This window comes from Amblyomma americanum, chromosome 1, assembly GCF_052857255.1.
Source record: "Amblyomma americanum isolate KBUSLIRL-KWMA chromosome 1, ASM5285725v1, whole genome shotgun sequence".
Lineage (NCBI taxonomy): Eukaryota > Metazoa > Arthropoda > Arachnida > Ixodida > Ixodidae > Amblyomma > Amblyomma americanum.
In genome coordinates this window covers 146,373,524-146,389,528 of record NC_135497.1, presented here as the reverse complement: position 1 = coordinate 146,389,528, position 16,005 = coordinate 146,373,524, and the positions used below count along the sequence as shown (strand labels likewise).

The following is a 16,005-nucleotide window of genomic DNA, read 5'->3' as shown; positions in this document are numbered from 1 at the left end:
TTCCATTGCGGACTGGAGTTTTGCGGACCGTCATAAAAGACGTATGGACATCCTGCATGTTTGTAAACAAACGAGGTGGCGCTGCAGTCGCTAGCGAGCTCGTGGTAGGCAAAAGGTCGGGGAGTGGCGTCGCGGATAGGTGTTGAGCGCGGGATTTCAAGGCTTGTAGGCGCGTTTCCAGTTTCTGCGAATCATAGCAATGGTCGATGCTTCCAACTTAGTAATTTGTCGAAGTACACGAGCTCGCGTTGTCCACGTGCGGCCTATAAAGATAAATTGTTTGCCACTGTGTATTGTATATATAGTTAGTAGTAAACATGTAGAAAGCGTTCCTGCCGTTTATTTATGCGCTAGGCATTGAATAAAACAAGTTTTGACACTCTGCACTAGCCGGAATGATTTTACTTCGGGACAGTAGTGAGGGGAAGTGCTGGCGTTGTTTCGTCGGAGCAGACATGCGCTCATCGTCTGCTGACATACGTACGTGTCGCGCTGCGCGAAAAGTGGGGACAGCGTCGTGTCCCCGATGTCCTGTCTCGCTTAGCGCTGTTTTTAGCCGCATGACCACGCACCAGCCAGGCCGACTTGCCCTCTTGTTAAGTTGGTCGATTTGATGAAAATTTTTGATTTCTAGAATTATTTTCTTTCCTAGCCCTGAAGTTTAGTTTCGTGACGAAAAATTATAGCAAAATATTGAGTACAAATTTATAAATTACGCTTTTTAGAAGTGTGGTCGTCAAAAATTGTGAGGTAATTTCTTTGATTTCAGTGCCGCATTTCTTTGACCAAAGCGAAAGCGAAGATGCCATAAACGAGGGAATAAACTTTAAGGTTCGTTTTCTGACCTCTCACATTTTCCGCGACTGGATCACTCACCTTCGTAATTCGCATGAAAATCAAATGATTCCATTTGTCGCAAACTATTCCTGAGACGTTGAGGAGAGTAATAAATCTCTCGATTTTTTTCCGTACACGTGCAGTATTGTGTTAGTTATTTTTTGTAAGAAACGTTTTCATGTAACTATGCATGCTTAAGTACTGATCATATAGAAAAAGAACTAATCGCGTCATCATACAGAACAGGGCTTTATGCACATGCTGGCATAAAAAAACTGCGCACTATCTACTCAATTATTTGAGACCTACCTTGGGGGGACTTGACGACGGTGTTAATTATAATTACCCAGAACTGCACCAGGTATAGCTATAAATAAAAGGAATGACTGAAACTAGCGTAGGAATTTCATATTTGCACCAAGTTTAGTTACATATTGCATGCATGAATAACGAAAACACTTTTCATGCCGCGTCCCCTAGCTCTCAATCTCGCCACGTGTCTGTTAGTAGCACGCCTGCGGCTGCTTCTTTCCAAACAAGCTTCGCGATCATGTATTACCTCATGAAACATGACACATGCATGATGCAATGAAAAAGCATATGGCGTTTAGCACACTTAAGGTACGCTATTCTAAGCACACCAACGCGACCGCGCAAGATTGACACAACTTACCAGACTTCTTTCTACTCGAATGAAATAATTACGTCGTCATATCAAGAAATAGTTTCAAGTAAATATTAAATGTCACAAAACGCGCCATTTAAACATGGTGTGCTATTAACAAAGAAACGCATTCCTTGGGGGCGAGTGAACCTGTCGGCGCCCCGTGCACTCCGGCTCAAGGTGATAAGTACGTGTGCAGCTACATATGTCTTTTTTTTCCTTGAGCAATTATCAGCCTACTATCCTGAAGTTCAGGTGAATGAACGCAGTAACTTGCATGCTATTAAGTGCATTGAGTGGCAGTGCCTATCGACTCCCAGACTTCGCGCTTTACTACCGTGGCCCAATGCCTGTTAGCCAGTTTCCGAATGCGGCATTTATGCGTGAGGAACCTATCGAGGCTAATCTAATATTTTTTATGCTACTACGCGGATCCAGCAGTGACGCAGCTGGTCAATATATGCTGCTTCCGCAGTGCACAGGCTTGAAGCAGCCGCCGGTAACTGCGGCAGCTGTGGTAGGCACGGGCAAGCGGAACCTGTTTTGCCTACCATGCGAAAGTCGCTGCTAACATCAGCGCCACCGCATCTTCGTGACGTCGCGGGGTGAAGGAGGTCCGTAGAGCCAGGTACCACGAGGTAGACACGTTGTGCATTAACGGCTGAACACTTGATACTTTTCTGTTAAGGGCTTCACCCTACAGTGGAAAGCAGCGGGGCTGATTTACTCAAGGCATTGGGGTTTAAGGATAGTGAAGGGAAAGTAGATTTTAAGCGGGTAGAAGTAACCAAGCGAAGGTTATACGATTGGCGGCTAAAAGCAAGGCAGGAGTAAAATTTCACAAGACGCGGCTAGGTGGCTTGAGCCACCGCCCGATTTAAAGGGTTCAGCCGTATTCATCTATCCATGCGGTGGCTCTTCGGGTCGGCGAAAACCGAGTGTCATTGCTAGTGCCCCAAAGGTTGGATCCGCTGATCGCGTCAGGTGGCATGGGGCTTACTGGAATTGTCTTGTGCATCCGAAACCGACGGGTGTAGGCCAGCACATTCCAGCACGATGTGCTCGATGGTTTCCTCAGCGTCTCCGCAAAGTTCACACATCGTGCTCATACCCTCCATGTACTTTGCTCGAAGCCATCGGGTGCGAAGCACACCGCTCCTAGCTTCGCACAACAGTCCACTGTCCCTAGTGTTGTCACATAGGGGCTCCTTTTCGACCTTCGATGCTGGCTTCCCGCAGGCCGTCTGCTGCCAACGACGCTGCTCCTCGCATCGCGCTTGCTCTCGGATCTTCTGCCGTCCGTTGGGTTGAAAACTCGGAAGTAAATGGGGAGGGTACCACTCCGTATTTATCCGCTAGACTCTTGGTGCGACGGGCCCACTTGGTGTTGACACACCTCAGGTGGACATACTTGAACACTTCCCGCGCCCAGCGGCCGTCCTGCATTTCGCTAAGACGGCGCTCGTAGCTCAGTTTGGCTACGGCTTCCCGTGCCTCAAAGGAGGACCACCCCAGATCACCCTGTACCGCCTCGTTCGGCACACTGCCTTGAGCTCCCATGGCCATTCGTCCCACCTCTCTCTGTCGCGTCTCCAAACCTTGGCGAGTCAGGAAGGATAAACAGATGACTGCGTTGAAGAAGGACGCCACAACCACTACCCAAGCAAGGCTAAACAAAACATTGAAAGAAGTATTCCAAAAACACTCCACCTTCCGAAACCTCTACCTTCTGTTATTGAGCACCAACGGATCGGCTCCAGCATTCTACGGCCTGCCCAAAGTCCACAAACCGGGGATCCCTTTGCACCCGATTGTCGACTTCCGGTGTTCCCCTCTTCGCACGTTGTCAGCATACCTTCACAAACTAATATCCCCAATCGCAGTAAAAACAGCGGCCCATATCCGTCATTCCAGTCATTTCATCGAACTGGTGTCCCAAGCCACCCTTGAGGCCGACGAATGCCTTGTCTCCTTCGACGTGGTGTCCCTTTTCACAAACATCCCCGTGAAGCTTGCGGTGGTCGCCACCCGTGACGCCCTACAACGCGACGACACATTCAGCGCACGAACCCCGCTGAGTGTAAATGATGTGTGCCGCCTCCTGGAGTTGTGCCTATCAAACACATACTTCTCGTCAAACGGGGAATTTTACCGACAAGTGAAAGGAACACCAATCGGAGCATCCATCTCTGTCGTCATGGCCAATTTAACCATGAAACACATTGAACAACAAGCCCTCAACTCATTCCACCCAAAACCAAAGATTTTCCTCAGGTATGTCGACGACTGCTTCGCCGTCATCAAAAGATCTGAGACTCAAAATTTCCTTCGTCATTTAAACTCCGTAGAAGCTGACATTCAGTTCATGCTAGAGGCGGAACAAGAAAACTCCCTGCCGTTTTTGGACGTCCTCGTGTCCCGAAACCACAATACCCTTCAATTCTCCATATACCGCAAACCAACCTACTCAGGCTGGTATCTTCACTTCTCTTCGAACCACCCGACAATCCATAAAGCATCAGTGGTGAAGACACTGTTCAGAAGAGTTGAGACACACTGCAGCACAGAACTGGACAGAAAAAAAGAACAACGCACGATATTCAAAGAACTCATCATGAACGGCTACCCAAAAGACTTTATTCAAAAACCATTCGACGCTAAAAACACAACATTCGTCAAGAAATAAACGCACAAAGACCAATGCCGCCACCAAAATACGTCACTTTACCTTATGTCGGAGGTGTCAGCGAAACCATCGCCCGAATCCTGAAAAGTCGGGTCTCCAGGTTGCGCACAAGCCCACAAACACTGTTGTGCTTTGCCTACCTGTTCCCAAAGACCGGCCGCCGAGCGAAAGAGCCCAAGGCTATGTCTACCAAATTCCATGCACCGACTGCGATGCAAGCTACATCTGCGAAACCAAAAATTTCAAAGAAAGGATTCGACAACATAAAAACGACGTCCGCAAATTCGCAAGAGAGCGCAATCCAGTAGCCGAACATTCCGAGGACTCCGACCATAGAATCAACTTCGAAGAAACCTGCATCCTCGGAACCGAACGAAATTACCACAAAAGGCTCCTTCTGGAATCCTGGCATATCCAAACCACCCCGAACAATATCAACCACTCAAAAGGAAACCTGCCCCCAGTATATGCCCAGGGACTTCGCTCTTCAACTCAACGAAAAAAAGAAAGTCGCCATTCAGCAGCTCCCTGCAGTGCGCCAACATGACTAACAGCCCAAACCCCCTCCCCCTCCCCCGTGCCTTTTGCGACACAGCTGTCGTTCTATTCACCTCCCCCCCCTCCATACTTAAAAGACGCTAGCTACTGCCCTCAGTCACCCCTGATGAAGGAGCCGGGTGGGCTTCGAAACGTTGGGTTAAAGTTAAAATTTTTGGTTGGAGATTGCAGTTTATTATAAATGCTTTACACTAGCAGAGGTTTCAGAATACGCTATCAACATCTCCCATGTGCTCCATTATGTTGACTAGTTTTGCTACCGTCTAAATCTCTTTCAGTGAGTTGCTTCTGCTCAAATATATGGGGAAGTTGAACACCTGTGTTCTGACGTATTTCACAGTGCTTGCAGAAGCAGTGCAGTTGGGTTGGCTCACAACAGGATATGAAGAAAAATGCATTCTAATTCTAATGTTGTTTTAAGAACCATTGTTACATTACAGAAAATATGTCATTTATCAAAAGGTGCAAAAGGTAAGGGCGTGCCATACAGAAAGCACTAAAGACCATCTAGACAACCCAGTCTGGAAAAGATACAGCTGATGATTCAAGATTGAGTGCAAGCGTAGGCAGCAGAGTGGAGATCCTTTTATCACACAAGAGTTTGCTGCAATGCCTGCTCAATGGCTAAGAACAGGTTGCACCTAGTTTCATAGGTTCTTACAGAACTGAGAAAAGTGTTGACGGAGTAGTGGCTGCTATGGAGAAATTCGAGGCAATGCTCTTCGGCCAGCTGATTTTGTGTTCATCTGTGAATGTGTAAGTGCATGCATAAACTGAATGCATTTTATGCATGCACTGGCTTATGTGGAAAGCATATTGACTTACAAAATGCAAAAATGTTAAGTTAGCTGAAAGGCAAGGTGTGTTTTTGTAAAGGTGTAAGGTTATGAAACATTGCTTGTAATGGCTGTTTGTTTTCTTCTCAGATGGTAAACATCAGAGTGAAGTGGCCAAATGATATTTACTATGGATCCCATTCCAAAATCAGAGGTTTCTTGGCCTCGTCCACAGTTAATACAGATTCCATCACCTGTTATGTCGGTGAGCATGAAGTTTAGTTCATGGGGGTTTAACGTCCCAAAGCAACTCAGGCTATGAGGGACGCCGTAATGAAGGGCTCCGGAAATTTCGACCACCTGGGGTTCTTTAACGTGCACTGACATCGCACAGTACGCGGGCCCCTAGAATTTCGCCTCCATTGAAATTCGACCGCCGCGGCCGGGATCGAACCCGCGTCTTTCGGGCCAGCAGCCGAGCGCCATAGCCACTCAGCCACCGCGATGGCTTTATGGTGAGCATGAAGTGCAGTATCCGATATCTCCCATTGTGCTATTGAGCTATTTCAGCTTGGTTGTTTAAGATGTCAAGCATGTTGGCTAAGTAATGCTTTTTAATTCATGCTTGCACAGATGCAATCTTTGTGAAATTGTTAGTGTATGTGTAAACTTGATTTGTATATCTTGTGTATGCTGCATGTCACTTTTATCAATCCTGCTTTTTGCTAGTCGCTGAGGTATGTTTCCTTCAGATCAGTAGACTCAATTCTGTTGTATCATCTGGTGGAGTGTTTATACATACAATCTAGGTTTGACTGCTTGTCAAACCTAGATTGGAAGTGAATGCCATAACTTTGACTTGTTTGCTTTTTGTTACTTTTACTGTTTGTATGATTGTCAGAGGTTTTTTTTTGATCATTTCATTCACAGAGACCAGAAAGCTACGCATATTTTTTGTCCTTTTCCTGCAGCAGCCTCCTGTGTGAGGCTAGCAGTTAGTTGAAAATAAAATAAATGAACATCAGAAGTTTTGTGATGGAAAGCTGGACACAATTGCATTCTTGCGGGATAGTTACTGTGATATTGTAGTGGGACCTCATTAGTACAAGAATAATGTCCTTTTGCAGTCGTACAGACACTGTTAAGCGAGCTGTAGTGTGCATCATTTCCTAAAAGAATGTGTTATTCATTCTGAATTGTGGGCATTAAGGTGGAGCACCAAAATCCTCTGGAAACCACTTCGGTTCCCTTGACCAGGCCCTTGCATCACTTCGTATTGATGTTTCAGGGGAAGCTATACGCAGTAGTACAGTGCCATGAGGAGAACTTCACTAGATTTGCACCTTTTGATTTCACTTTCTCTTACTTGGTTGTGTTCTTTTCGGGCTGCGGCATAAATGTTTCGAACAGTAAGCCAACTCTTTGCATCAATGACATTGTGAAAGTTGCACCATCTAAACTTGGAACATTGCAAGTGGCTTCCCCTCTGACACCTGAAAAAGTCATTGCTAGAACATTGAATGAAATGAAGCTTCTGGTGGCTACATTCCGAAGTGGTTGCAGTAGCATGGTACTGCAAGAGTATTACAAATACTGGCTTCATGGGTGAGTTTTTTGTTGGTACTGGCTATAAGTAACGTATTTAGACACCTTGAAGGAATCAATTTAAGGCACAGTCACAGTTGTTCAATGGCTTTGGCGTTCGGCTGCTGAGCCCAAGGTAGCAGGATTGAATCCTGGCCGCAGCAGCTGCATTTTTATGGAGGGAAGATGCAGAAGCATTTCACATTAAATAAATTAATCTGCAGCCCACCACTACAGTGCCCCTCATAGCCCACATGCAGTTTTGGGAACGTTAAAACACCACGCACCAATTACTTTGAAGCAGAGGTACCTGGTAACATGTAGTAATAAAATAAACTTCAGTATGCCTCTATTTATTTGGAGCCATTCCTTGCTCAAACTTCATTATGGAGAAAGCTTGCAGTGATGCTATTTTAGTATCATTCTGTGTGCTCAGTGTGTCATTACATCTTGCTCCTGTTTCTTGATTGCTTGGTTTAGGGTTTGTGGGTTTAACGTCCCAAAGCAACTCTGGCTAGGAGAGATGCCGTGGTGAAGGGCTCCGGAAAATCGACCACTTGGGGTTCTTTAATGTTTGCTGACATCGCACAGTACACGGGCCTCTAGAATTTCGCCGCGATCGAAATGTACCCGCTTCTTGAGTTGTGTTTCTTGAATTAGTATTGGTTTGGCAGTTGTAGTTTTCCCATATTTTAAGTATGCATGGCCTGGATTTCTTTCTCTCTTCCTCCTTTTCACTCCCTTCACCCCTTTTATCTTGGTACAGTTAAGGTGACCACTGAGTCAGGCACTCGCTATAAATAGCTTTTATTTTTTTCCAATTATTTCTTTTATTTCTTCCTAATTAAATATAATCTAGTCTATGTGGCAAGTGACCCATCAAATGAGTTCATATGCAGCATTCAGTGCACGTTACACTTTTCTAAACACTGTAGCTAAATAAGCTTTCTTCTAAATAAGCTTAGCTTTCACAGTGCATGTTGGTATGGTCGTTTTTGATGCTTGGATACCAAACTTTCTATACTTGGAATGCGGTGTCCGAAAATTACTCTGCCTGCTAGCTTGTTAGTCTTTTGAAACGCTAAACTGGGAAGGGTAGGAGTGTTTGCAGTGCAGTCTCATTAATTTATTTATGGTCTAAATGTAGCACCAAACCTATTATTCTGGCCACACTAAGAGGTGACTGCAGCTGTTCGTTTGTAAGTACATTACTAACGAGTTTTGCTAACTGCTAGAAGCAACAGCTTTTGCACTCACCTCTTTTCTGGTGCTATGGGTGGATGAGATTTCAGCATGCGATTCAGATGACAGCTCAAATGAAAATTTACAACAGGTAGCACGCACTGTTTGATGTACTGAGGAGCAATCTGACGAGAAGTGCTTTGATGGGGTTAGTGTGGCCACTGTGGTGATGATGCCTGAAAATGGCCTGGGAGTGGCTGCCAGTGTCTCCCCTTCACCATGCAAGTGCAGTGTGTCATACATTAGGTGACAGTTAGGGCTTCACATCAGTAGCACTAAATACACTTAATATACTAAAAATTAGCAGGCAGGAGCATGTCTGGCATTGCCACTGTCCAGTGCACAGTAGTCTGTAGCAAGGTGCCTCAAAAAAACTTGAGGGACACTTCAGGTCCTCCGTAAGGGTATGACACAATAGCGTTAATGGGTCTTTTCACTGGCCTGGGGTCCTCTTTGCATATCACTTCGCAGGCACAAATACTGTTATTTCTTTCACCATCACGTAACGCTTACCCTTCCCTTAGGAGTACAATGCGGTAGCATTAGAGATCCTTTATGCGTAAGCACTCCTCCTCTGTCGCCTAGGTTCTGCTTATATGTTCATATATGCTGCGTTGGCCATTATCTACATTCATAGATTGTGGGGAGACCTCCTACCACTCCTGGTGCAGTAGTGCAACAGTTAAGCGATGCACCGCTGCCCCGGCAAGTGGCTGTTTCAAACACAGCCACCGGTGAGGCTTGCGAGATCTAGGTTGCTCTTCCCAAGCAACCTCTTGTGACAAATCATTAATTTAACTGCCACCTACTATGGTGGGCAGTTGGCTCATAATCCAGTGGGCAGGTAGTGATGACGTCACAAGGTCGCGTTACCTAGGTGGCTGGTGGGCCACCCGCTTTTTCGTTCACAACGCTGCCACTGGATTTTCTGCAGAATGAGAGCCTTAACGCTATTGCTTTAACATAACACGTGGCATATTTGCTTTTCTTTATTCCAGAGGCCAGGCGGTCACCCTGCAGGATTATGAATGCAAGGCATTGATCAGGGGCTTGGATGAGTATGGCTACCTGTTGGCAGAATGCTCAGGCAAATACAAAATTCAGCCCAATGGAAACAGCTTTGACCTGATGAATAATCTTATTGTTACAAAAGAATAGTTGCAGTGCGTCTGACTGCATTTGTTCATATGCACAGCACATTTATTTTTATACCACTAAAGATACATTAACGCACCAATTTATGCATTTCTTTTTCAGATACTGATAAGGCTTGAGGTTCTATTCTCTAAATTATATGCAGAGAGAGAACATGTTGCTAATAGGGTGTGTTCATAACTTAGTCGTGACAGTCTTTCAGAGGTAACATATTGTTGCCGTGTGGTTGCTTTTGCACCATTAAAATCAATATAACTAACTAATATTGTTGCCATGTAAAGTCCTGTTAATGCAGTTAAAATTGCTTGGTGATGAAAGCTGAGATTCCATTTTCTAAACTAAATGCGTAAAAGACATATTGGTTTGAGGGACGTGTTGTCATGTTAGTCTTTCAAACGTTATTTATCTGTTGCCACATAAAGTAATGTAAATGGCTTGTAGTCTGTACTACATGTATCGGCACAGTAGAAACTTGGCTCAAAAGCCCGTGTGCAAGTAACTGGGATAAAGTAATACGGCGATTTCATCCCACTATTGCTTTACTTCACCAGCCTTTTCCACTCTTGGAACTTCCTGTAAACGAGCGTGCAGTAATCCTTTTTGGTGTGTCACCACTTCAATATTTCAAACTAAGGAGCTTCTCCTGTGGCAGTGGCATTAATGTGTTGTGAAGTGTCTGGTTACTTGGCAGCAGGAAGTGTCTTTTCACAAGCATTCCTTTGGCATTTTTTTCTACATCTAGCTGAAAATTTTATTGCAAAACAATAATTTATTAGTATACAGTGCTGCTCAGCCTGTGTAACTGGCCTTTTACTAATTGTTAAGGTTTTTATGTTAAGCCAGTTTCCTCGCATGCACAAGGTAGTACTGAAAATCTTCATAATAAATATATGTACAACTTCTAAGTGCTGTGATGTGAAAGATGTTATGATTTCTTTAATGACATGACGTCATCTCATGGCCTGAAAATTCAGCATTTCATTCTAATCTAAACAATGACTGCTGCAGTTGTGATTAATTCTGGGTCAATGTAAGGAAGCAAACTTAACAATTAAAAATGGCCTGAAGAAAGTGCAGAGTTGCAGTTTTATCTTTATTGTGGCTTTAACCTTTGAAGCCCTTTTTTTTGTGGCATGTCATTGCAGTTTTTGTCCATTCATCCATTGTGATATTTGTTCTGAATAAACAATATTTAAAAAAATGTTTTTCATAGTGCAGTACTCTGTGACTTTTGAAACCACCCTAAGGCACATTAACCCCTTTGCAGCAAGGCATCTGTGTTTGTGCGCACGGCTTTTCAAACTTTTTTGTAAGAGTCTACAGCTGTCTTCATGAAGTCAGTGATGCTGGCAACATTTAAAATCCCCACTGGACAGAATGGTAGGGCAGTTTTGTGCCTAGAAAAAAGAATCTCTTTTCAAAAACAAGAAATAAAGATGGATGGACGTCTCAAAATTCTACTGTACGCCTGGGAAGCACTGTCTGGTACTGTAACTTTTTTCTTCTCTCACGCAGCGGAGTGTTTTACTAAAGGACACTTTAGCTGATTTTTCATTGCGGAAGCTGCTTCTGATACTGAAGGAAATAATTAATTGTGCATAAATGGTTTTTTGAAGAATCGGGCTGAAATTTCGTTAGTGTGAAAGTGTGCGCCATGCGTTATTTTCGAGTTGTTATTTTTGAGAAATAGAGGGTAAAAATATACACACAAATTTTCGAATCTTTCTCAGTAGTAGAATGTAGTGCGTGTCTGAGAGCGTTAAGAACAATTTTTGACATTGTCCATTTGATTTCACAAAGTGGAAAGTTTCTACATTACATTCATGGCATTTCATGCCTATTTTTAGATGTCTTTCGTCAATTCAAAAGTGCCATTCATGCTTGCCAATTTGTGACATTATTGTAGAAGCCAATACAGCAAGTCCAAAGCATATTTTTTTTTGCAATAAATGCTGCTTCTTTGGCTTGACTTGGTTTTCTTGGCTTAGTTAGCGACATGGACTTATGGGTTAACATATACAAGGCAACATGGGGAAAACTGCATGTAATTCATCACATGTGTCACACAAGGAACGATAGTGCTATCAGCTTTTTTTTCTTAATTTCTTTGTTTCATAAGCACAGGTTCTGGAGCATGGCTCATTAATCTGATGGGGTCTTGTATGCTCTGCAACAGCCATAACAAATTCACTTCATTATCTCTCTAAGGGCAAGTATGGCAGCTGAGCAGAAGTATCGGCGGCATACTGACAAATAACTTGGTTCATAAAAAAATGTGGTGCGGTTTAGCTCTGGTTAAACCTGGTTGAATTGCGAAAGCTTGCTTAGCTTTCGCCTTAGAATTTAACTGTTCCGAAGCAGTAGAGCAACTAGATTCAGATATAGACTCTTCGTCGGTAACTTCCATGGCGAGACTGATCAACCAACGCGTAGTGCACCACTATATATCCCAGTGAAGCCGGCAAGGAGTGAGCGCAAGGCGAGGAGGTCGTCATATCAAAGGAGAGACTGCCTGTTGGGCGCGGTGCCGGCTCGGGGGCCATGGCACTCGCGACTCCCTTTTAGCTGCGGCGGGGAGCAAGCTGATGTCACGCGTCGTCATAGCAACGGAGAGAGCTGACGTCACACCACCTGCCAAGCGCAGCGCCGGCTCTGGCATACGCGGCGGGCGGGGGGACCTAGCGTAGTATTGCTTTCGCAATAAAAGTGCTGCTTTGATTGTGTCTACCGTGCTGATTCCTATAGCTCCAAAGGGATATCAAAAATTTGCAAAGGAAGCTTTGTTAGCTGGCTGTTGTGAATGTGGTTCCAATATGCTTGGTGCTTGTGAGTAGCAGTAACATCAATAAAATATCATATCCTTTTGGACGAAGGTAAGAGAGAAATGAATCGGGGGGGTTTATCAGGGGAATTACTTGCATGTGCATAGTCTGAAAGCTGCAGAACCACAAGCAAATGCTTATACACACTTTTATCATCTACAGAGTTGGGTCTGCTTCAAAGCAAGGGCAATGATCTCAAATTGCCCCAGTCTTGCAACAGCTGCACCCATCTTACATTAGCTAATTTCTTAATCCCGTCACTCCTTCAAACTCTCTGCTGCCCTTTTGCCTTGCCTTCTTTTGGCATCCACTTTAGCAGACCATAGGTTTCTAGCTACATGCAATATATGTCCAGTCTGTATTGTCCTCTTTCAGCAAGAATGTTTCTCCTTCAATCTATGCCATTTTCTTTCGCTAATGTTAAGCTTGTCGTTTGCCTTTCCACAGTTCACCGTACTGTTCTATTTCAAGCCTTTCTGTTAGCTTCCAAGTTCTTGCCCCATAAGCACTGGCAACATGCATCAGTTACTTTCCTTTGGAATGGTGTCGGCCAGTTGCAGTTCATAGTTTGGGAGTGGCTGCTTAATGCACTTCAGCACTCTCTTCTGTGTATTTTTTTTCTATGGTGTGGATCTGTTGTGGCTTTTCGACTTCAGCAGATGTATACTCCCAAGCTGCTCCCACTACGTCGGTACTTACTGTAAAATTGTTTCTTTGCAGAACATTCACTGCAGCTGCTTCTTAAACTTGAGCTGCTTATCAGGGGTACTGTCTCAGAGGATGGGATGTTACTGAAGTACTCCTTGCGAAACTTTTATGTTCTTGTTTTAATGCATTGAATGGATCTTGAACATGCAGTGAACAACTGCGCAAAGGCTACGTCTCCCTGACTGACACTTTTCTACTGGTATTCTCTTACTTCTCTTGAGGAAGACTAAAGGTCTCTGGGCTTTCCTGATAGATAGGTATATAATGTGTACAAATCTAGGAAGAGAGAATGCTGTACATTAATTTAGATTTCATTACAGAGAACACTAAGCAGTTGAAAAAAGATGGCACAGTGCTCTGTTTCACATTTGTTTCATTCATGCTTATTTATTCACAAAAATAATATTGCAACAAGCTTTCAGACAGTTCAACAGACCAATTTACTTAATTTCAAGGTCTTCCAGCTTGTCTTTGAGGTCCTCAAGATCTTCCAAGTCATCATCTTCAAAGAGTTCCTCATCAATTTGAACAGAAGCAGACACAAATGCTCCTGAAAGGCAAGGCAGTTTTTCTCATAGGTGCCAATGAAGTAATCCTGAAATGTGGGTGGAGTGCAACAACAGAAAGGGAAGAAATTGCATAGCTATATAGTAGGAAACGACTTAAAAAAAAGAGCAGTTGCATGGTAACAGTGGACCGCGGCCCACAGTGTGCTGTATGTGTGCTGACAAAACAACAGTAAATAAAGTCAGTTTTTTAATGTTAGACAAGCCAAAGGCAGCGAAATTCATGCGCTTACAATTTTCTTATGGTGTGGATCTGTTCGGTCGGTCGGACTTCGGTTGGTCTGGTGGTTAGGTTCTTGTTTACATAACAAGAACCTTTAACAGCAGACTACTTTTTCGTCAACGAAGAATGCAGTTCAGCTACCCCGAATGTGGGTGGAGCTTCACTGCGGACTTCGGCTGTATCCGACTATAGCAGCTAAGAATCAACAGTGACAGCAGTACAAGAGACCAATGGTCGGTTAATGGTGCTGCCCACAGAGTATAGCACACTGAGTCATGACTGTGGGGAGTGAAAAAAAATGCACTCTGTCTCGTGGTCGAGAGTAGACATAAGCATGAAATGCTTTGCAGTACCGGTGCAGTACATATTCTAGCGGCTGAAATTAGTTGCAAGGTCTTGTCACGGCCAAACAACAATCGTCCGCAGCGTAGCTCGGGTCGCAGAGTGCAACGTCCAGGACCCCTATATCTTCCGCCACCCTTGCTGTTTACAACAGGTTCCACACCACGCCAAAGGATGGAGCGATGGCTCCGCACGAGATCAGTTGCCCGCAGGTGTGCAGATTATGCAACACGCGTGGCGCTCGAGTCACGAGGACTGCAGACTTTAAAAATACTAAGAACGCCACTCAAAACAACATGTGCTTTCTGGTGTATGCAACAGCATAACCAGCAGCTATTATGTGCCTGCACCTTATGTAAAATTTCATGGTTTAAGCAATAATGACTTAGAAGCTATGCTTAATTGTACTGCACCACAGATGCAGCAAGCAGACTGACTAAACCTAACCCCAGAGGAACACGATGTTATCCAGGCTTGTTAAACAATTTTGTGGGCTCGGCATGCTTGCTTATGCTCCAATAAATGGGCAGCCTCAATTTTAAAGCTTTTTCAAGTCGACGAAGCTTGTAAGAGTGCACTTCACACTGCAGCGAGATATGTCATAGCTTCTCGTGTGCAGGGCAGCTATTGCCTACCGAGACACCTCCCACACAATATCCATAAGCGTCGCTACTTGCATCTGCGATAATGATGGTGAAAGCCGACACAGTTGGACGATATCTCGGATGACTGCCGCTAGGCTGGGTCACTGTTTGCAGCCAGGTTGTCTAGGTTGCTGGCAAGGAAGACTTGCAGCTGCCAGTCATGTTGGCAAGCCTGGGTACCCAAGATTTTTTCAATTGTTGATGTATCTATGACAAATTAAGAAATTTTTTTGGTGGGTTTCCTACGAGGCCAGTGAGAACCTGTTCCTTGACCCTGTTAATCAAGTTCACTTTCTTTTCCTCAGTCATGTTGTGGTAGGCTCGCCAGAAGAGATGCTTCATTTCTTTCATTAACATCATGGCCCTCTCAATCGGATGCTTGGCTTTCTCCTTAAGAATGACACTGCTAAACATGCCCAGGAGTTTTTTCTTGAAGTTCTCCCAAGTTGCCAGAGAAAGTTCATATTTTTTGTGTCATGTACATACTGCACCATCTAAAGCAAAAGATGTTTCTCAGCTCTGCAGGGTTGCCCATGAGTTTAGTGTTGCCACCCATTCACATGCACCAACCATCCTTGGGCATCTTCAGAGGGGATGCCGGAGCTCATGGAGCCGACAAAAATCGAAGTGCTGACTGAGGGGCAGGCTCTATCTTAAGGGGCACAAATGGCTGATGGTCCAGCACACCCACCAGATGTTATGTGGCGATGATGGCAGGCAGACCAGAAGGGACGCAGGCAGGCTTGCACAAAAGTTAAAACTTCTGGTTTAGATTGTGCTCTTAAAAGAAAGTGAGCTTGGCGACGACGTAGCAACACATGCCCTTGACACTAGGTTGGGATCAGAATGCCACATCGCCTTCAGCCGCACCCAATTTAAAGACAGAGAACTTTCGAGATAAAGCGCCTAAAACAGCGACAACAATCTCAAAAATTGCAGAAACTGCCACGTACCGCGGCGGGTAGTATGAAGGTGCCGGTCCTGGACTATCCATGCCGAAAAGGAAAGCTATAGACCCTGCGGGTGTAGCCAACATCATTTTGGCGTGTGTTGGCCCATTGGGCGAGTGTCCATGAGGAGCACTGGAATGTTGCCCGTAGGGGAACCGAGTGCTGCTGTAAGCCGGACTCATGTAGTGCGTATCTCAGCACAATGTGCTCGGTGCCGGCCGGGAACTTGCATGCAGGTCAGAGTGACG

The 16,005-nt window shown here is 44.7% G+C and overlaps 1 protein-coding gene across 1 annotated transcript in view; it reads right to left on the bottom strand.

Annotated features, from left to right (window-relative positions):
- Positions 1 to 16,005, bottom strand: part of Dysb (dystrobrevin binding protein dysbindin) — a 101,374-nt gene that overhangs the window by 46,044 nt on the left and 39,325 nt on the right. The window lies entirely within an intron of this gene.